Below are 21,290 nucleotides of genomic sequence, written 5' to 3'. Positions count from 1 at the left end.
TTGCTGAAGATAGAGGGAGGTCTATTTGATTGGAGAAGCTGATTTGTGGGGGCTGAAATTCCTAAGGCATAGTGGCAGCTCAAAGGGAAGGCAAAGGGTCGATTTGCTGGGAAATTGTTGAGCTGAAATTCTCCAAGCTGAGTTCCTTCAGAGGCTGATTTCCAGGAGGCCTAATTCCTTGGGCTGAAGTCATCTAGCGGGGGCTGAGTTACAGGTTTTAGTAAATGTATTTTTCCTTGTAATTCTGTGGGTCGAAAACCCTTATTTTCTAGATTAATGAATGATGGAGAATTATTGTGGGTATTTATCTATTGCAATGTGTGATTGATCTCTCCTAATTTTTATTTTCCACTGCATATATTTCTAGAGTTTAAAATGCCGGTGATTTTGTTTTTCAACAATTCAAAATTTATTTTGGTTAATTAAATAAATTGTTGGGAATAAATAATTGTTGTGAGAAAATAAATCTGGGTTGGTATTAGGAGATTTAACATGGTATCAAAGCTTTCTAGATAACTCTGAGAGAGAGATCTGAGATCACTAGGGTTTGTAGTAGCAAGTTTCTTCTTTTTACAACAAGATAATTATTTTTAAATTTTGCAGCTACGGTTTTGTGGTCATGGTCGATTTGTGAAGATGGCATCACTGAGTAGTTTGCGATATGAAGACAGTTAGTTTTTATAGCATTGGATGTGTTCTAGCCTTGAAATTTTGTGGAGAGGCTAGAATACATGAGATCTCCAAAACCCAGAAATCATTTCTGGAAATTTTACCTAGAGACGACTTAATTAAAATAATTAATCGTTTTTTTAATGTTTCCAAGTCTAAACTCAAGAAATCTGATTAATTAAAGGGTATTAATTAAGTCATGGTGAGAATATTCTAGAAGAAGACATGGATCGAGTTCTAGTTAATCTTAGACATCGATTATGTTTTAATCTTGGCCGTTGATGTCTCAACGAGAGATTATAAGAAGAAACTCGATGGGGCTTGGAGAACACACATCAACAGTTACTTAGTTTTCCTCGTAGATCGATTTTCTGAGTGGCTGAAGTTCAACAGAGGAGATAGAGCCAGAGGGTGAGTTGCAGGAGAGAGAGAGGGTATTAGTAATGGTTAGGGAAATGCAAGACGAACTCCGGAAGAGACAACGCGAGGAGAGATGTAGTCCACTAGAGCACTGCGTAGAGGGTGACGCAAAGACACCAACGTATGGACAGAGGGTCCATCTCGGGGTCAGTGACTCGCTGTGGAGAGAGAAATTTATCATTAATTTTTTTTCAGTATTTTTCCTCTGTTTTGTTGTCCGAATTCTTGTACTTGAATTTCTGCTGAGGAATTAATAAAGAAACCCTCATTTGCTGCACCGGTTTTCCCACATTGGGTTTTTCTGGGGACAATTATCCAAAAATAACTGTGTCAATATCCTTTATGTGTGTGCTAGAATTTCTCTAATTTCCAGTATTTATATTTCCGTAGTATTTGTTTTGTGAAGGCTGCAACGTATATATTTCAATATTTGCCATAGGAAATTGCAAATAGTTTGTTTAATTAATTTAACAAATAGAAGAAATATTATCAGTTACTGCAGTGGGATTCCAGGTTTCAGAATTTTCACATGGTATTAGAGTCGAGCTTGGACGTTGGAGAGCTCAATGGCAGAAGGGAAGAGGAATTTCGAAGCTCTGCGTAGGCAACAGTTCAAAACCCTTAGAGGCAACACAGTTCCTTTGGCCATGAAGGTCGTTTTTTTTTGAAAAATTTAATTCTCTGAGAGAGTTGATAGAGAATACATTTTCCAGAGTAAAGATTACCAAGGGCAGAAGGAGCAACGATATTTTCCTTGTAGAGCAAATCTTTAGCTGTGACGCAGTTATTTTGTAGCAGTTTGCTGGTGCAAAATAACGTTAGGAAGGAAAGGAGAAATAACATAGAAAATCATGGATAGAATCAACAATCAGGAAGCCTCAGAATTATCTTCCAGGTTGGAGGATGAGTTCGCGTGCTTGTCAGGTTCAACATCATCTAGTGTCTGGTATATTGATAGTGGAGCTTCAGCTCATATGACAAGAGTTAGAGAATATTTCTCTAGCTATCAGGAGGAGCAGATGGACTTCCAGATCACTATGGGCAACAAAACTAAATGTACTCTGGTAGGGAGAGGCACCATAGAATTTCAGACAGAAATAGGAACCAACACCAACGCTACTAATGTACTGCATGTGCCAGGATTGGGTATGAACCTAATTTCAGTGTCCTAGTTACAGGACAAGGGGTATGATGTACACTTCGTGGGGAAGAAAGTGTATGTCAAACACTCTAGCTGGAAGAAGGTGAGACAGATTGGAGCTCGAAGCAACAGGTTATACAGGTTGCAGCTCGATTCTCCAATGGCACTGATAGGCAGTGATAATAGCAGTGGGAAGGAGCTGAACGAACTATGGCATAGGAGGATGGGACATTTACACCATGGAGCACTTAGGATGCTCAGAGAAACTGTAACAGGAGTTCTAGTTCTCAGCACAGAGCATGATGATGTGTGTAGAGGATGCGTACTTGGGAAGTACGCAAAGGCAACATTTCCTAGAAGTGACAGCAGAGAAAATGGCATGTTGGGATTGATACACTCAAATATTTGCGGTCCTATGTCCACTAGAGCTCTTAGCGGTGGTGAATATTTCATCACCTTTATTGATGATCATTCCAGGAAGACCTGGATCTATTTCTTAAAGACCAAAGATGAGGTCTTTGATCGGTTCAGAGAGTTCAAGGCTCTCATAGAGAACACGACAGGGAAAAAGATCAAGGTGCTATGTTTAGATAATGGTGGAGAATACACAGATAAAGACTTCATAGACTTTTGTGCAAAGGAAGGCATCAAAAGAGAATGGACAACTCCATATAATCCTCAGCAGAATGGAGTAGTGGAGCGAAAGAACAAAACAATAGTTGGGGCTGCAAAGGCTATGATGTATGACCAGGATTTGCCTAGATTTTTATGGGCAGAGGCATGCAACACAACGGTGTACATTCAAAACAGAACACCTCATAGAGCATTGGGGAAGAAAACGCCAAAGGGGGTCTTCACAGGAAAGAAGCCTGAAGTAAGTCATTTGAGGATATTCAGGAGTGTGGCTTACTGCCACATACCAAATGAAAAGTGCAGTAAATTGGATCAGACTACAGAGAAGGGGTTCCTCGTAGGGTATATCGAGACCTCAAAGGTATACAAGATCTACATTCCTAGCTGCAGGAAGATTGTAGTGAGGCGAGATGTAAAGTTCATGGAAGATAGAGCTTTCAGAAGATCTCAAGAAATGACTGCAGGTGATCGGTCAACAAAAGTTCCGTTAGTCTAGCAGTAGGGACAACAAATGGGACAAGCAGGAGGACAGTCACAGGGATCAAGTATAGTGACCAGTACTGGTATCTCCTCAAGGGTAAGAGATCTAGGGAGTTCTCAACAGACGGAGCAGCAGAAACATGAGGAACTGATTGAACCTCCCACCACCAGTGGTAGAGCCAGTAGGGAAGTGCGTTAGACCTTGAGGGACGCAGAAGAGTTTGCTAGAGATCTTAGGATAGACAAGAGACAATGCAAACAACCTGACAAATATCAAGCTTTGGTAACTCAGGGTACAAAACTCTCCAGCTTTCAGGAAGCCACACAACATTAGGTGTGGGTGGATGCCATGGTAGAAGAATACAGTTCTATCATGACAAATGATGTTTGGGAGGTAGTGCCTAGACCAGAAGACAGATCAATTGTAGGTTCCAGATGGATCTACAAGATCAAGTATGCTGCAGATGGCAGTGTAGAGAAGTACAAGGCTAGATTCATGGCGAAGGGGTATGCACAGAAGGAAGGGATAGACTATGAGGATACCTTCACCCCAGTTGCCAAATATACCTCTATCAGATCCGTTATATCCCTAGCAACACAGTTAGGATGGGAGATTCACCAGATGGACGTCAAGACAACATTCTTGAACGGGGTGATAGAAGAAGAGGTGTATATAGAGCAACTTGAAGGCTTCGAAACTCATGAGAAGCACACTCATGTCTGCAGGTTGAAGAAAGCCCTATGTGGGCTCAAACAGGCACCCAGGGCGTGGTATGGCTGGATTGACAATTATTTGCAGTAGTTGGGATTCATTAAGAGTGATGCAGATCCCAATCTCTACTATTTGATGGTGGAGAATGAGCCTCTCATTCTGGTTTTGTATGTAGATGACTTGTTTTTGATAGGATCATCAAGGCTCATAAAGGACTGCAAAAGGAACCTTGAAGCAAAATTCGACATGAAGGATATGGGGTTGATGCACTATTTTCCAGGATTGGAAGTATGGCAGAAGAATGGGGAGATCTTCCTTGGGCAAGGGAGATATGCTACATATATTTTGAAGATATTCAGAATGTAGGATTGTTGGCCCATGACGACACCCATGATCACCAATTGGAAGAAGATAGATGCATCAGGGGACAAGGAAGTTGACCCCACCTTGTACAGACAACTCATTGGGTAACTCATGTATCTGGTTAACACTAGGCCATACATTTATTTCGCTACCAATACCCTTAGTCAGTTCATAGTAGAACAAAAAAGGGTACATTGGGCTGCAACTAGGTACATTCTTAGATATATGTGTGGAACAGTCGGATATGGGTTGAGATACACTCGAGGAGATGATGTTAGATTATGCGGATTCACAGATGCAGATTGGGTAGGTAGTTCAGTGGACAGGAAAAGTACCTCCAGGTACTGCTTCAGTGTTGGATCAGGGATGGTCTCTTGGTGCAGTAGGAAGCAGAAGTCAGTAGCACTGAGCTCAACAGAAGCTGAATATATGGCAACCAACACAGCTACGTGCGAAGCTATATGGCTTAGGAAGCTGCTCGTGAGTTTGTTCAGGAAGAAGATGGGAGCGACTAGTGTTTACTGTGATAATTAGAGTTGCATAAAACTCTATGAGAATCCAGTATTTCATGATAGGTCAAAGCACATTGATATCATATGTCATTTCATCTGAGACTGCATTCAACGTGGGGCAATCCAGCTACAATATGTTCCCATAGGAGATCAGGTAGCAGAGATACTCACGAAAGCTCTAGGAGAGCTAAGTTCATCTAGTTCAGGGAACGGATGGGTGGTGGAGAACTTGTTTCAGTAGCAGAAACAAATGGATTCTTAGTTGTAGCAACAACAGATGAGAGGGAGTTGCAGTAGTTGGCAGCAGTAAAGTAGGGTCAAAAACAACACAAATCTAGCGAATGTCAGAGTTGCGCAGTAGTTGATGGGCAGAGCAGCCATACATCAACAATGTGACAAGAGGTGGCGCAGAGACAGGGTGTTTCTTTAGTGGGTTGCAGTGCTAGAACACATTCCTCGCTAAGAGGGAGAGTTAGTTTTTGTAGCATTGGATGTGTTCTAGCCTTGACATTTTGTGGAGAGGCTAGAATACATGAGATGCTACAAAAACTAACACTTCCTCTTAGCGAGGAATGTGTTCTAGCACTGCAACCCACTAAAGCAACACCCTGTCTCTGCGCCACCTCCTGTCACATTGTTGATGTATGGCTGCTCTGCTCATCAACTATTGCGCAAATATGATATTCGCTGCATTTGTGTTGTTGCTGACCCTGCTTTACTGCTGCCAATTACTGCAACTCCCTCTCATCTGTTCTTGCTACAACTAAGAATCCATATACATGAGATCTCCAAAAAGCAGAAATCGTTTCTTGAAATCCCAGCTAGAGACGACTTAACTAAAAAATATAATAGTTTTTTAATGTTTCCCAAGTCTAAACTTAGGAAATCTGATTAATTAAAGGGTATTAACTAATTCATGGTGAGAATCATCTAGAAGAAGACATGGATCGAGTTCTAGTTGATCTTAGCCATCGATTATGTTTAATCTTGGCCATTGATGTCTCAACGAGAGATTATAAGAAGAAGCTCGATGGGGCTCGGAGAACACACACCAACAGTTACTCAGTTTTCTAGGCACATTGATTTTCTCAGTGGCTGAAGTTCAGTAGAGGAGATAGAGCTAGAGGGTGAGTTGCAAGAGAGAGAGAGTGGGTATCAGTAGTGGTCTGGGAAATGCATGACGAATTTTGGAAGAGACAGCTTGAGGAGAGATGCAGTCCACTAGAGCACTGTGCAGAGGGTGACATAGAGACACTAGCATATGGACAGAGGGTCCATCTCGGGGTCAGGGAGTCATTGTGTAGAGTGAGAAATTTATAATTTCTCTTAGTATTTTTCCTCTGTTTTGCTCTCCAAATTCTTGTACTTGAATTTTTGCTGAAGAATTAATAAAGAAACCCTCATATGCTGCACCGGTTTTCCCACATTAGGTTTTTCTGGGGACAATTGTCCAAAAATAACCGTGTCAATATTCTTTATGCGCGCGCTAGAATTTCTCAAATTTTCCAGCATTTATTTTTCCGTAGTATTTGTTTTGTGAAGGCTGTAACGTATATATTTCAATATTTGTCGTAGGAAACTGCAAATAGTTTGTTTAATTAATTTAACAAATAGAAGAAATATTATCAGTTGTTGAAGTAGGATTCCGGGTTTTGGAATTTTCACAAAGACAGGTTGGGTGGGGCTGAACTTCAGTCCTTTGAAGGAGTAGATTACCATGATTCTAAAAATGAATGGTTTGTGGGATCTTGTGAATGCAAATATTTGGGTTTTTTTAGATCCCAACCTAGCGACCGAGCATGATCTCAAGGATATGAAAGCAACATGTATAATTTTGGATGGTGTGAGGGATCATATAACTCCCCTCACATATCAGGGAAGGACACAACATGTTAAATGTGGGTAGCCCTAACCAGTCTTTATTAGAGCGCAAACGAAAACAGGAAGATGGTGTTGCAGGAAAAGTTAAACAACATCAAGATGAACATATCAGAGATCGTAACATTTTACCTCATGAGGATCCAACATGCTTGAGATGAGCTTTTAGTTGTTGGGAAACTGTGAATGATTCAAAGCTGGTGAAGGTAGCTCTAAAGGGTTGCATTAAGCATTGGACCACCTTTGTGGATGGGATCCTTGCTAGGAAACAACTTCTTGATTGAAGCTGGTTGTGGGATGACTTCATTTAGAAGGAGATTTGGGAGAATTCATTGATTCGAGGACAACGAAGGAGGAATGAGGATAAATATGAGCTTTCTTTTGCATAAGTGAAAAAGGGCAAAGGAAAGGCCAAGCCGAACTAGAGTGAAGGTGGACCCTCACAAGGTAAAAAGGGGAAGGACATGAGCAAAGTCAAGTGCTTTGCATGTCACAAGTTTGGGCATGTTGTTAGTCTGTGTCCAAATAGGAAGAAGACCAAGGGAAAGATAGCCATGGCAACCACAACTTAGATGGATGAGATGGTTGAAAAGTTTGAGAAGAACTTTGCCTTGGTGTCATGCCTTTTTGGAACTGTCACAAGAGTTGTCTAGTTTGTGCACAATAGAGTATCTTGTCACATGAAGGGTTCTTGGGACATTTTCACCAACATGACAAAGGAGCCTAGCGATATACATGTAGAGCTTGGTGATAATGCGAACTATGTAGTAAAAGGCATTGGCAGTATTGAGTTTCAGATGGACTCAGGTGGTGTCATGGAGGTCATTGAAGTGTTGTTTGTATCGGGTTTGGAAAAGAATCCCCTTTCATTTTTGGCCATAAAAGACAAAGGACTAGAAATCAACTTCATAGGAGGTGGAGTGATTGTTGGGCTAAAAGGAACCGATCCCAACAAGAAATGTATAATTGGGAAAAGGGGGAAGAATCTCTGTCTATTGAGAGGATAGTCGGTGAAGATTCTCTTCAATTATAGTGACAACCAGTGTGAAATTTGGCATAGGAGGATGGGACACTTACACTATATAGGGATTTTCCTATGTTACAAAGAATGGGTACAACTTACAAGTTTTCCAGAGATCAGGGTGGAGCAAGGAGTGTGCAAAGTGTGAAAATTCCTATCCTCAAGGAACCCCTACAAAACTGAATTTACTTCTCTTACTTGATTTTACTATACATTATCAAGTTATTTTTTCTGAAAAAGTAAATTACTTCTGCAACCTACACCAATTTAATTTGATTACATGAAACAAGAAATTGAGCAAAGAACAAGATACATAGGACACCGTTATTTTTGGACAAAATAGTCCCCAGAAAAAACTAATGCGGGAAAACTAGTGCAACAACTTTGGGGGTTTTATATTATTAAGCAATAGTTCTGAATACAATACTGGATGTCCTCCCGACAATGTAGTTACAGAGAAAAATATAATGGTGAAAAACTGAGTGAGATTACCTCACTTCACTCGGCAGTTTCCAGCTGATCAGGCAGCAAAACTAACTAACCTTGGCTATCTTTGCGCTGGCCTTGCGTAAGCCTTACAGGTTCTGCGTCAGCCTTACAGGCTCTGCGTCAGCTTTGCGCTGTCTCTTCTACCTCCAGGAGCATTTGGGTCAACCTCTCCTGGCTGTCCAGCAGCTCCTTGGCAGTTCCGACTTTCCGCGTGAGGGCAACCTCACTTTTGCGCTGGCCCTTCTGGCTCTGCGTCAAGACTGCGTGGGCCTAGACTGGCTCAGTGTCAGTCCCTCTATGTGTTGCACTGCCTCCACTAGTGGCTCTCCGCCTCTCTGTCTAGTATTCCCAAACTATCCCTGCCCCTCTCCTGCAAAATGATCACTCAGTTCAAATTTCTTAGCTTCCTAGCCACAGAAATCGAACTCTAGATCAATTCGTTCTCTTCGTGTGTCATCTTGAATGAACCCCAAGCCTCCTTTTTATACTTTTCTTGTTGAGACTTCAACGACTGAGATTAAGTCTCTAATCAACGACTAAGATTAAAACTTGACTTGATCTGCTTTCTAGAACATTCTCACCCATATTTTGATTAATACCCGTTAATACTTTAATTTTCCTAAGTTTAGACTTAGGAACCCAATTAAAAATATTAATTATTTTAATAAAATACAATCTGAGTGAAATTTCACCAAACTATTTATGGGTTCTGTAGAACTCATGTGCCTTAGCCTCTCCACCATTTTTCATGGCTGGAGCACATCCGATGCTACCAAAAACTAACACAAAGGGTGTGCACTTGGCAAGTAGGCCAAGGCCACATTTCCTCACAGTGAGACTAGGTCTAATGAAGTGCTAGGCTTGGTGCACTCAGACATTTGTGGTTCTATTTTTGTGGAGTCGATTATAGGGTTTTTGTACTTTGTGACATTCATAGATGATTTTTCCAAGAAGACTTAGATCTACTTCCTGAAGACTAAGGGAAAGGTCTTTGGTGGGTTTCAAAAGTTCAAAGCTCTTGTGGAGAACCAGATTGGGAAGAAGATTAAGGTGCTGACATCAAATAATGGGGTTGAGTATACCTCCAACAAGTTCCAGGCTTTTTGCAGGGAAATAGGGATTAAGAAGGAGCTCATGGTATCATACAACCCTCAGTAGAATGGGGTTGCCAAGAGGAAGAACATGACCATAATGGAGGCATGGAGGGAAATGATTTATGACCAAGAATTTCCTTTGTTCTTGTGGGTAGAGGCTTGCAATACAATTGTTTATGTATAGAATAGGAATCCTCACAAGATATTGGAGGACATGACTCTTAAGGAAATGTTTACAGGAGTGAAACTGGGTGTGAGCCATTTACACATCTTCAGTAGTCTAATGTATGTCCATGTTTCCCTAAAGAAGAGGGCTAAGCTGGAGTCCTTGTTAGAAAGGGGCATATCTGTGGGATGCTGTGAGGGTCTCAAAGGCCCTGTCGAGTCTACATTTAAGGACAAAGAAAAGTGATAGTCAGTTGGGATGTCAAATTTGATGAGGGCAGGGCCTTTAGGAGGACTCATGAGAGAGAGCCAGTAGGAGTAGAGGATCGAGAGGGAGAGGCTCCTAAGGTTGAGCAAGGACCAACAACAGGGACATAACCTGTAGATTTGGAGGAGCGAGATGTTCGTTTGAGCTTTACCAGGAGGAGGCTGAGATGGGTTGAGTAGACCTTGAGGGATGCTGAGGAGCATGTGGAGGCTCCTAGAAGCACATTTAGGCAAAGTAGACCCCCAACGATATTTTCTTGTTGTTTGGCCTTGTTGAGCAATAGTAGTGAGTCCAAGCCTTCAACTTTTGAGGATGTTGCAGATGAGCAGGTCTTGAGGGATGCATGGTGGAGTGTAGCTCCATCATTAGGAATGATGGATGGGACATAGTGTTGAGATCGAAGGGAAAATTTATGGTCACTTCTTGATGGATCTACAAGATCAAACATGTAGCTAATGGTAATGTCGAGAAGTACAAAGCGAGGTTCATGGCGAGAGGGTTCTCCCAATAGGAGGGAGTGGATTATGAGGAGACATTTGCACCTGTTACCAGATATGCATCAACTAGAGTAGTCATGTCCATTGCTTCAAAGATGGGGTGGGGGATGCATTAGATGGATGTGAAGGCTGCTTTCCTCAACGAGGTGATTAAGGAGGAGGTGTATATTGAGCAACCTCAAGGTTTTGAGGTGCATGGGAGAGAGTCTCATGTATGTAGGTTGAAGGCCCTTTATGGGTTGACATAGAGTCTACGTGCATGGTACACTAGGATTGATGGATATCTTCTTGGTTTGGGCTTCACCAAGAGTGAGGCAGACTCTAACTTGTACTATGTACTTGTTGAGGGTGAGCCGCTCATCTTGGTACTTTATGTGGACGATCTTTTCTTGACAGGATCGAAGAAGCTCATAGGGATGTGCAAGGAGGATCTTGCTTCAGAGTTTGAGATGAAGGACATCGACTTGATGCACTACTTTTTGGGATTTCAGGTGTGGAAGTAGCGAGGAGAGATTTTCCTTGGGTAGGGCAAGATGTAGTTGAGATCTTGAAGAAGTTCAAGATGGAGAATTGTAGACCCATGTCTACACCGATGATCACTAACTTGAAGAAGTTGAGTGCTTTTGAAGATGAGTTAGTGGATCCCATACTTTATAGGCAGCTAATAGGTTCCTTGATGTATATGGTCAACACTAGATTGGATATCTACTTTTCTATGAACACACTCAACCAGTTCATGGTGGAGCCGGGCAGGTTCATTGGGTGGTAGCGAAGCATGTGTTGAGGTACCTGCGAGGTACGATGGACTGAAATATGTTAAGTTTGGTGAAGTTGAGCTGTGAGGGTACACATATTTTGATTGGGTTGGTCGTGTTGTGGATAGAAAATATGTGTTTGGATGTTGTTTCAGCTTGGGATCAACCCATGATCTCGTGGTACAACAGGAAGCAACAATTAGTGAGTTGTGAACCAATATGGCTTCACAAGATGCTTGCAAGACTATTTAATTTGGAAATGGGGCCAAGAATGATTCATTGCGATAATCAGAGTTGCATTAAGCTCTTTGAGAATCCTGTGTTTCATTACATGTCCAAGCATATCGAGATCAGATATCACTTTGCCAGAGACAGGGTCCAGAGACGTGCTATGAGATTGCAGTACATTTCCATAGATGTTCAGGTGGCAGATATTCTCACTAAGACTCTAGCGAAAGGGAAGTTTGTGGAATACCGAGATAAGTTGGGGGTGTTGGAGAATCCATTCCTTGCTAGGAGGGAGTGTTGAAACTTATAGTAGCTTCGGTAGGTCTTCTGCATAGGTTTGGTGTCTAACCATGTGGAAGATGATTTATTGCTTCTTTAGGGGCTTGCTTGATGGAGTAAGTGATTTATGTCTTCTTTCTCGAGTCTAACATAGGAAAAGTACAATAATTAAAGTCAATTAACTATTGTGGACTTTTAAGTCATTTTCTAAGGACAAATAATTTAATTATTTAAGTGACTTAGAAATGATCTCAATCGTTGAGCTCCAAGATCTTCTAGAAGGGAGATTAGGGTTAGGGATCTGAGATTAATGAAGATTATAAAAAGAAGCCTAAGGAAGAGGCGAAGACACAAAAGAGGAAACACAACAAGAGAAAATGATTTTTCTCTAGTCCAAGTGGCTCAGTAGACTGAAGTGCAGAGGAAGAAGACTATAGGAGGATTGGACGGTGTATCTAGGAGGCCGAATTTTTGGAGATTGCAAGATCAAGTTGCTAAAGAGAGAGGGTGGTCGATTTGATTGGAGAAGTCGATTTTCCAGGGTCAAATTTCTTAAGGTATAGTGGAAGCTCGAAGGGAAGACACAAGGTTGATTGGTTGGAAAATTGTTGGGCTGAAATTCTTGAAGCCGAGTTCCTTCAGAGGCTGATTTCCAGGAGGCTGAATTCCTTGGGCCGGATTCATCTAGTGGGGGCTGAGTTACAGGTTTCAATAAATGTATTTTCCTTGTAATTCTCTGTCGGTTGGAAACCTTGATTTTCCAAATTAACAAATGATGGAGAATTGTTGTGGGTATTTATTCTAATTGCAATGTGTGATTGATCTCTCCTAGTTTTAATTTCTGCAGCATAGATTTCTAGAGGTTAAACTACCAATGATATTATTTTTCGGCAATTCAGAATTTATTTTGGTTAATTAAATAAATTTCCGGGAATAAATAATTGACGTGAAAAGATAAATCTGGGCTCGTATTAGGAGATTCAACATCTACAGATTGGGGATGCGTCCCCTATGCTTTCCATGCTACCTAGACTTGGGAAATGGGAACATTCGTTTCCATGCCTTGTATAGGGCAATATGCCCTGTACTTGGGGACTTTATTGGCAATGCCTCTTGCAGAAATGGGATGCTTTTGGTACTTGTGGGAACTCTTGGATGCTTCCTATGGGGCTGCATCCTCATAAAAACAATTAAAATAAAAACAAAAAATCATTTCCCTCTTTAAAGCAAGGCGAGGGTTCTCCCCCCTGACCTTGCATTTTCTTCTCTATATAACGCACCCAAACTCTAACATTTGTTATTTCTCACCTACAAGTACAACATGCTAATTTTAGTACATTATGGAGGTTGATGCTGGATCTTTCTGAGCAGAAAGCCGTCAATGTGAGAAATGCATGGACTGCAGGGATTTTTTATATATTCCAAGTGCATTTCAGGTCCAACAAGCATTATTTCAGTGAAAACTTGGAGGAACATTAATCTATTTTCATTTCTTTGCCTGGAAAATTTAGAACAACCATAAGATTTAAAATAGGGCTGATTGTTTTCACAATCTTATAGATTATGTTGATATTTTCCTGCACTGCATAGATATAGATTATGTTGATATTTTCCTGCACTGCATAGATGCAGAACACCAAGAAGACACTGATTGAGCTCGATAAGTGGCTTGGGCCTCGTTTCTTTTTCTTTCTTGGTTGACAGTTTTGAGTCTTAACACTTTACTATTCAAATGATGATGGGTGCAATTTTTTTTGTCAAAAGAAAGAAGTCCTAATATTGATATTTCATAGCTTGAAATGATAATATTACATTCATCATGTTCATATGTATGTCTAAATAAAAAGCAAAATATCAGTCAGACAAGATCCATAACAGATTGATGTGCCATGTTTTGAAATTTGCTCGACCATTCATCTTCTTTATAACTAGATTTAATCTTCATGAATCTGTAGACTGTTGATTCCCATCTTATTTGCAAGTCAGAGAAGGGCAACTAGGGTGCTTAGCTCTGGCCAATTGTTGGTGCCCTTGCTAGCCCCATAGAGAAGGTGAAAGACTGAATCGCTGTTTAGAATGTGATAGTTTCCACACCAGGATCAGCTGTGTTCCCTTGGGAAGCTCCATCAAAAGACCCCTGTGCCATAGATTCATTGATAAACAAGTCACCAATCTACCTGCGACTTTATGTTTTAGCATGCAAAATATCTTTCACTTTTGGAAAGACCTGTAAAGGAATCAATTCTGTCTTGGAATAAGGTCTCACTCCTAACTATCCATAGTGCCCAGCTTACCCGTAAAGGAAAACATTTAAATTCTGTAACAGTGGAGTCCTTCCTTCAGCCAGTTCTCCACTCCAATTTCCCACATTTCCCAACAGAGTTCTAATAACAGACCAGATAGTGAATGTCCATTCCAATTACCCACATTTCCCAACAGAGTTCTAATAACAGACCAGACTTCTATTGTAAAGTCACATTCAACAAGAAGATGATAGACAGATTTTCCATGCTTCGTACATAAATCACAAAGATCTGGTCCTTGCTAATTGCCAAGCCCTTCATTGGAAAACATATCATTGTCAAAATATTATTGACAAAGCCACCAAAAGGATAATTTTCTTTTCAACGGGGCCTTTAAATGCCAAATTTTTAGTATCAGCATTCTTGAGACCACTACAAATGCCAGACAAATAATGAGGCATACCCTTACTGCATTGTGTAAAATGAATCCACAAGCTTTCTTGACCAAAGCAACTTGTCTTGCCCATGTTGCAGTTTAATTATGCTATTTTCCAGTTGCTGCGTGTAAATCTTCCATCACCTGCTGGTCCATTCCTAAGTCCTATGTCTTAAGGAGACTTCCAGTTCTCTCTCCATATTGACCTTTGATTTTATGTGGATGAATGAGTTAAGCACTGGATGTTCATTGTTAAGGCCATGTAAATAGTCGAAGAGACCTTCAGATAATCTGTAAGCTCCTTTGCATCCTATCCAATTGTACAAACCCACTCTGGGGCATCCATCACTTGCCTAGTCAGCCATAAACCAATAATTTGGGAAGAGGTGACGAGTACCTTCCATATAATAGAGAATTATTTATAGCTTTTCTAAAGTCTAAGTGCTTCTAGTCCAATCTTGCAATGGAGTAGGTCTATATAGTTTTTGTGATCTTCCTCAGTGGGCTGTCAACCTTCACAAAAGCAAGGTTATGATATTCAATGGACGAAGTATGTCCTTTGATAGTATAATTTTATTTATGGGGTGTGGAGATAGAGATCACCACTGCTTCCACATAATGAGGTGTTCAGTTTTTAGCAGTGTGGAAAACATTGTGTTTATCGAAAACATCACAGAGGGTTCTGGAAAGAAAATGTCGGCAACATCGGGAAAATATCTCAAAATATCAACAAAATTAAAAGAATACAAAAAATGTTAAAAAATACAAAATTATCGTTGGTGGGTGATATTTTTGATTGTCTCATGAGAATATTGTGATATTATTGTTGCCATGAAAAAAATTGGAAAATCATGATATTACAATGTTTGCAACACCGGGTTTTAGGGCTTAGATTTGGTCTGAGGAAAGCCCTCCAACCCTGGACCAACAAGAGCTATGGCTCCTTCACTCTGCTTGAGCATTTAGAACCATTTTTAGGATATATTTTCCAAGAAGGACCTCCTCCTTCGATCCCTTGTTGCTATTGTTGGTAGTACCATCTGCAAGACTGAGCCTCAACTTGTTTTGAGTAAAGTCACTCCACAGACGATCTCAACTAGGTAGCATATCTCATCCATAAATAACTTGGACAAATGTACGCCGCTCCTTGGTGAAACCTTTGAGAGCTGTCCGCACTAACTCATTGTCTTGTGGTTTCTCTCCCACTACCACAAGTTCATCTCTGAGCATTTGAATGCTAGTGAGATAGGATGTAACACTTTTGCCCTTCTGCATCTTCATGGTCCTCAACTTCTCCTTGAGAATCATCTTTCGATTCTCTGATGGATTCTCATACAATTTTACAACGACATCCCACATTTCCTTTGCAGTATACAATGTTGCAACATGCGAGACAATATGATCCTGAACCCTGCCTAGGACCATCCTATTCGCTTTGGCCATATTCTTTTTATATGTATCCAACTATTGCTGATGTATGGTACGGGAATGGCGTTCTCCACATACTCCTTCAGACCATGCTCATCCAAAAGGAGTGACATCCTAGCGTTCCATACGCGAAAGTTAGAGGCTCTGTCAAGTCTACCTTGATCTCTGAGATCTACTGTGGCCATCCCTGTGAAACTCAAATTTGTTGGAGGTCAATAAACTGGCCTCCCTGCTACTCGCACTCCCCTTGGAATGCGCAGATCTGCACTAACAAATCTGTTCTTGCACTTGCCTCCGGTGTCCTCCCCGACACTTGCATTGCTTGAAATTTCTTTTTGGCAGCTTGCGATGCTGACCCTAAAACTTGCACTAGATGGACTAGCAATTCTATTTGGCCGTCTACTACTGAAAATTTCAATCTCCTTTTCCAGACTAGAAAACTAGAAACCCTTTGAGAAATAAACTGTAAATTCCTCATGTGTTCTTTCCTCTTCCTTCCTTGCGTAGATCTGCAACTGCAAACCCTTGCTACAAATCCATGCACCCATTTTGTCACAAGTCAAATTCCCATTTGGACCATTTGTAAGAAAATAAAATATTTTATTTAGAGATAAAAGAGTCAATTTGTCATCCACAAGACCAAGTCGGCCTAGAAAGGCACTTATTCGACCCCTTGGATGTGTATATAGAGAGCAGTTCGACCTCATTGGAGGACCAATTCAACAATTCGATTTCTGTGGCAAGAAGAGAAGGAAAAAACCAGTGAAAGTCTAGAAAGAGTCTAAGTGAAAGGAGAGAGAGCGAAGGACAAAGGAGAAAAAGAAATCGAGATTTCTGCCCTAATTCTGTCACACGTGCGGAATTTTAGAATTGTTGCAGGGTTCGAAAATTTTAGAACTACTGTAAGAGCCGAAAATTCGGAGTTTGATTAGATTTGAAGGGCATTGACCAACGTTGACTTTGTTGGGTTTGACTTGCTTGAGGAAGGATTGAAGGAGGGCTGACTTGGGTCTTGTGGGTAGTCTTGGTCTTGGTTTTTGGGTCTTGGATTTCTCACTTTGATCCGATTCTATAAGAAGAGAAGTTGTTTGGGTTTTCCCCTGGCTTGGAGCCTACATCTTTGTGTTCTTTGTGTCTTGTGATCTTCATGTTTCTATGCTTTGGTAATTCTTTGATGAAGAGAACATAATAAAAGATATAAGAAGCCAACAAATATTCACAGGCAATTATCAAGTAAGAGAAAGCAACCCTAATATGCTAGCATATTGGGTTCTCAACACAGAGGAATCTGAGGAGTCCTCAATGTCTAAGCTACGTGATGTTTATGCAGCTCTTGTTGATGATCCCATGTCTAGTAGTGGTGATGATTTTGATGAAGAGTGATCATGTTGATTGTTGATATGTAGACTTGTAGTAGGCCAGTGGCCTAGTGGCTTGTAACATTGTTTTTGGACTCTAGAGGCCATTCAAAGCCTCATTCATTACGTATTTTGTTCCTAATATGTATTGCAGTGCCATTTTGATCAATGTTGCATAACTTGTACTCGTATAAGACTTGTATGGGTATTGATTGGACCACCCGTATAAGACTTGGGAACAACCCGTATAAGACTCGTATAAGACTCGGAAAACTACAAAATGAACTTAAAATAAAAAATAAAAAAATAGCAAAAAGAAAAAAAAAGAATCAAATTTTGAGGGTCTCCACAGGTCTTATGCGGGTCATATGTGGTTCCTCACAGGTTCAATGCTGGTAGCCGAGTTTTATGCGGGTTTTGGGGGCTACGGGTAGAAGCCGCGGGTTCTATGCGAGTGACCCGTCTCGCTATAGGACCTGTCAAGACCCGTGGGTACTCGTGGGTCTTATAAGGGTCGTGCTACACTGATTTTGATATATTCACCCTTACATGGTATATAGATGAAAAATATTTGCATATTTTGTTTCTAATGGTTTGGAATCATGGATTTAGCTCTTGAAAATAAATTTTTCATTAACAATTCATTATTTCATTTTTTTAAAGACCGGTTCATTGAGATTTGGCTAGTTTGGTTTTTCTAGTTTCGGTTCAAAAATTGGTTTGATAGGTGGACTGGGTCGATTATTGGTTCCATTTTTTAAAACTATGTTATAAACAAGTCTATTGCTGCAATTTCTTGTTTTGGATGCTAGTTTAATTGAGCAAGGTGTAATTTCATGATTGTGTGTATTTGGGGACTTTTTTAAACCTCTATTGATTGGCCAAAGCCTTTAGATGAGCTATAGGACCCTTTGAACTCAAATTTGGAAATTGCATATAAATCCACCTTAAATCCTAATTACCTAACTTAATTCCTTATTGGTTATCATCGTAGAACACTAAGGGGGTACTTAGCATAATTTGATCGGATTATTTGATCCTTAAGATCTACTAGGGAAGTCTCCCTTGTGTTGGATATCTATCCTCCACAAAAATGAAGGGGTGACACTCCCATTGTTGCACATTGTCTAGGTCACCTAGTGAGGCTTTGCACTTAGGTGCTAGATTTTGTTGTAATAGGTCTCAATAGATGAAAATGTCTTTGTTTTGTTGTCATCCTTTTCAATCATATGTTGGGTATTAAGGTTCCTATTCTACAAATCCAAAGCTGTTGCTAAACAACTGAATGAAACAAAGGAAAAAGAAATTGGAAATAATGGTACTGGAAATCTAAGTTGCACGAAACGGGGAAACGGGGAAGCGAAACGAAACGCGACCTCCCCAAATTTTGGAAACGGGGAAACACGAATATATATAATAATATATAATAATATATAATAATATATATCTATATATATATATATATATATATATATATATATTAAAAACATTTAAAAATTATTAATATATATATGTGCAATCATAAAGCATTAATGATACATTTACTTAAACATTTTAACATTAAGATTAAATTTACATCACAATGATCACATTTACTCATGAGTCATCACATAATGAAAATAAAAATATAGGAACTGGAAAATCCAAAATCAGCCTTTATTTATATTAGTATATGAGGCTGCAAGTACAATAAAGACTATAAGGCTGCAAGAACTATAGAGACAAGTCACAAAAGACTAATCCTCATCATAACAATCCTCATCAAAAATAGAAGCAACAGAATGCTCAACAGTGGATGGTGGTGCTGAAGAAGATGATGCACCAATTCCACTTCCAGAATCCTCCTCAATATTCAGGGCAGCAAGAGAGAGATCCAAATCAGGATTTTCTGCATCCACATCCCATTCTTTAGAAGGACCACTGTTGTATTCTGGACCCCTACGAGATGCAAGGCGAAGGTTGGAGTGCACATAAACAAGATCCTCTGCTTTCTGTGAGCCCAACCTATTGCGCTTCACAGAATGAATAAAACCATAAGTGCTCCAATTCCTTTCTGCTGATGAAGAGCTTGTCACTTGTGAAAGAATACGAATGGCAAGGCTTTGCAAATGTACACCATTTGCTCCATGACAAATCCACCACCTAACTGGATTCATGGTGCTTCTCTCCTCCAAAGCTGATATATCTGCATAATCATCTATTCCTGCAGCAAAACTGGCAAATTCCTCCTTTACCTCCCTATGTAGGTGAGAAGGAAACATTCTCATTAGTGCTTTTTTCACCCCAGTAGCCACCTCTCTATCCTTATGGGGTGCCTTCCTCTTCCCATTGCTTTTAGCAATAAGCTCCTCACCATAAAATTTGGGGTTCAAAGCATGTGCTAAAGTGTGCAATGGTGTATTGAAATTGTTCCACCTGTCAACAATGATTTTCTTGATCAAACCAGCAAAATGATCATCAACAAACAGAAGTTGTGGAGACTCATGCGAAATGATTTCCATAGTTTTCTCAACCATGGAATCCATGCCATCATATACCTCTCCCAAGAAAGGTTGGTCAGTGTCAGCACTCCGGAGAAGCTCAAATGCAGGGGTTGTGAACTTTAGCAAGAAATCTACCTTGCTCCACCAATCCTCATCAAGGCACAATCTACGCACCATAGATCCCCGCTCTGAATCTGCTTGTCTCCACTCAATCCACAGTTGACTCACCACCATAGAAACTAATGCATGCTTAACCTCAACAAGGCGGCGCAACATCACGAAGTTTGAGGCATATCTTGTCTCAACAACTTTTAACAACTCCAATTTGGAGTACTCTCGAAATATGGCCTGAGACTGGTGGTGGTTGGTGATGAATTTGATAATCTCCCTTGCATCCCCTGTGACTTCCTTTATCCAGGAAACTTTGTTGTCGATCTCCTCTAAGATCAGATTCAGATTATGGACAATGCATGGTGTCCAAAATATGTGGTCATACCTCCCCTCAATAATCAAACCTGCAGCTTTGCAAACTGGTGCATTATCCGTGATAACTTGCACCACCCTGTTAGGCCCTATTTGTTCAATAGCTTTTATAATAACATCAGCAATGAACTGTGCATCTTTCACCTCTCCTGAGCAGTCTTCTGCCTTGATAAACATTGCTCCTTTGGGGGAAGTGGCAATGATGTTTATCAATGGTCTGCGCCTCATATCTGTCCAACCATCTGAGACTATGGTAACCCCAGAGCTACTCCAGGAAGAACGAATTGGAGCTAAAACGTCCTCCACAAGTTCCTTCTCATTTTTGAGAAGCTGGGTTCTGACTTTCTCATAGTTGGGCCCCTTGTACCCTTGAGGAGCTTTGTTAACTGCCCTCAACATATCTTGCTAGTAAGGAGAGCGAACAACATTGAATGGGATACCACATGCATAAATGCACCTGGCAACTCTGGAATCAGCTTCTTCTCTTGCTTGCACATTCACCAATCTAGCAATTCTGCTATCCTGAACTGATTGCGATGCCCCTGAGCCTCTGGTATGTTTGGGTGCTGCTTGTTCATGTTCTTGACTGTGACCACCTCTCCTCTTTCTTGCTTCAACTACAATCCTTGGCTCAATGTTAGATGTAGCCTGAGTATGCTCATCATGCCTCCTCTTAGTACCATCCGCCTCATCTTGCTCTCTTTGATATGCCCTCCTTACCAACGGATCTGCTGTTTTTGTGCAACCCAGAATCCCCTATCCTCCTCCATGCAACAGATGCGCCTTCACTCTTGGGTAGGAGCCCTTGTACGTATTATTGCAAAGAGTGCATCGCCATTCCCATGAGCCACCACCTCCACATTTTTGAAGCTTCGTCACATGCCTCCAAAGAGGATAATATTCAGCCCTTGGGTTGGCCCTAGGGTTTGAAGTTGCAGCTGCACTTTGGCTGGAAGCCATTGCTGCAAAAATAAATTAAAAAACAAATCTGTAAATAATAAATTTATAAAAACGTTTTTCATATTTTTGGCTGTATAAACCCTAGAAAAATTAAAGAAATAGTAAGAAAAAAGCTAAGAAATGAATGTGGCTTACCCAAATTAATTATCTGTGGCTGAATCTACCCTAAAATGCCAGAAAAGAGGAGAAATATGGCTATAGCTGAGCCAAATCTGCTGCAAAAATAAATTTAAAAAACAAATCTATAAATAAAAAATGTTTTTCAGCAATTTAGCTGCATAAACCCTAGAAAATT

General features: G+C 40.5%; 1 protein-coding gene across 1 annotated transcript in view; it reads left to right on the top strand.

Annotated features, from left to right (window-relative positions):
- The window catches only part of LOC149141768 (histone deacetylase 5-like), a 415,110-nt gene that overhangs the window by 26,935 nt on the left and 366,885 nt on the right, over positions 1-21,290 (top strand). The window lies entirely within an intron of this gene.

The sequence above is a fragment of the Pinus tabuliformis genome, chromosome X (genome assembly GCF_031772625.1).
Source record: "Pinus tabuliformis cultivar Carrire ecotype Pingquan chromosome X, CPIR1, whole genome shotgun sequence".
Classification (NCBI taxonomy): Eukaryota; Viridiplantae; Streptophyta; class Pinopsida; order Pinales; family Pinaceae; genus Pinus; species Pinus tabuliformis.
The sequence above is the reverse complement of the archived record's forward strand: the minus strand, read 5'-3'. Positions and strand labels throughout refer to the sequence as shown.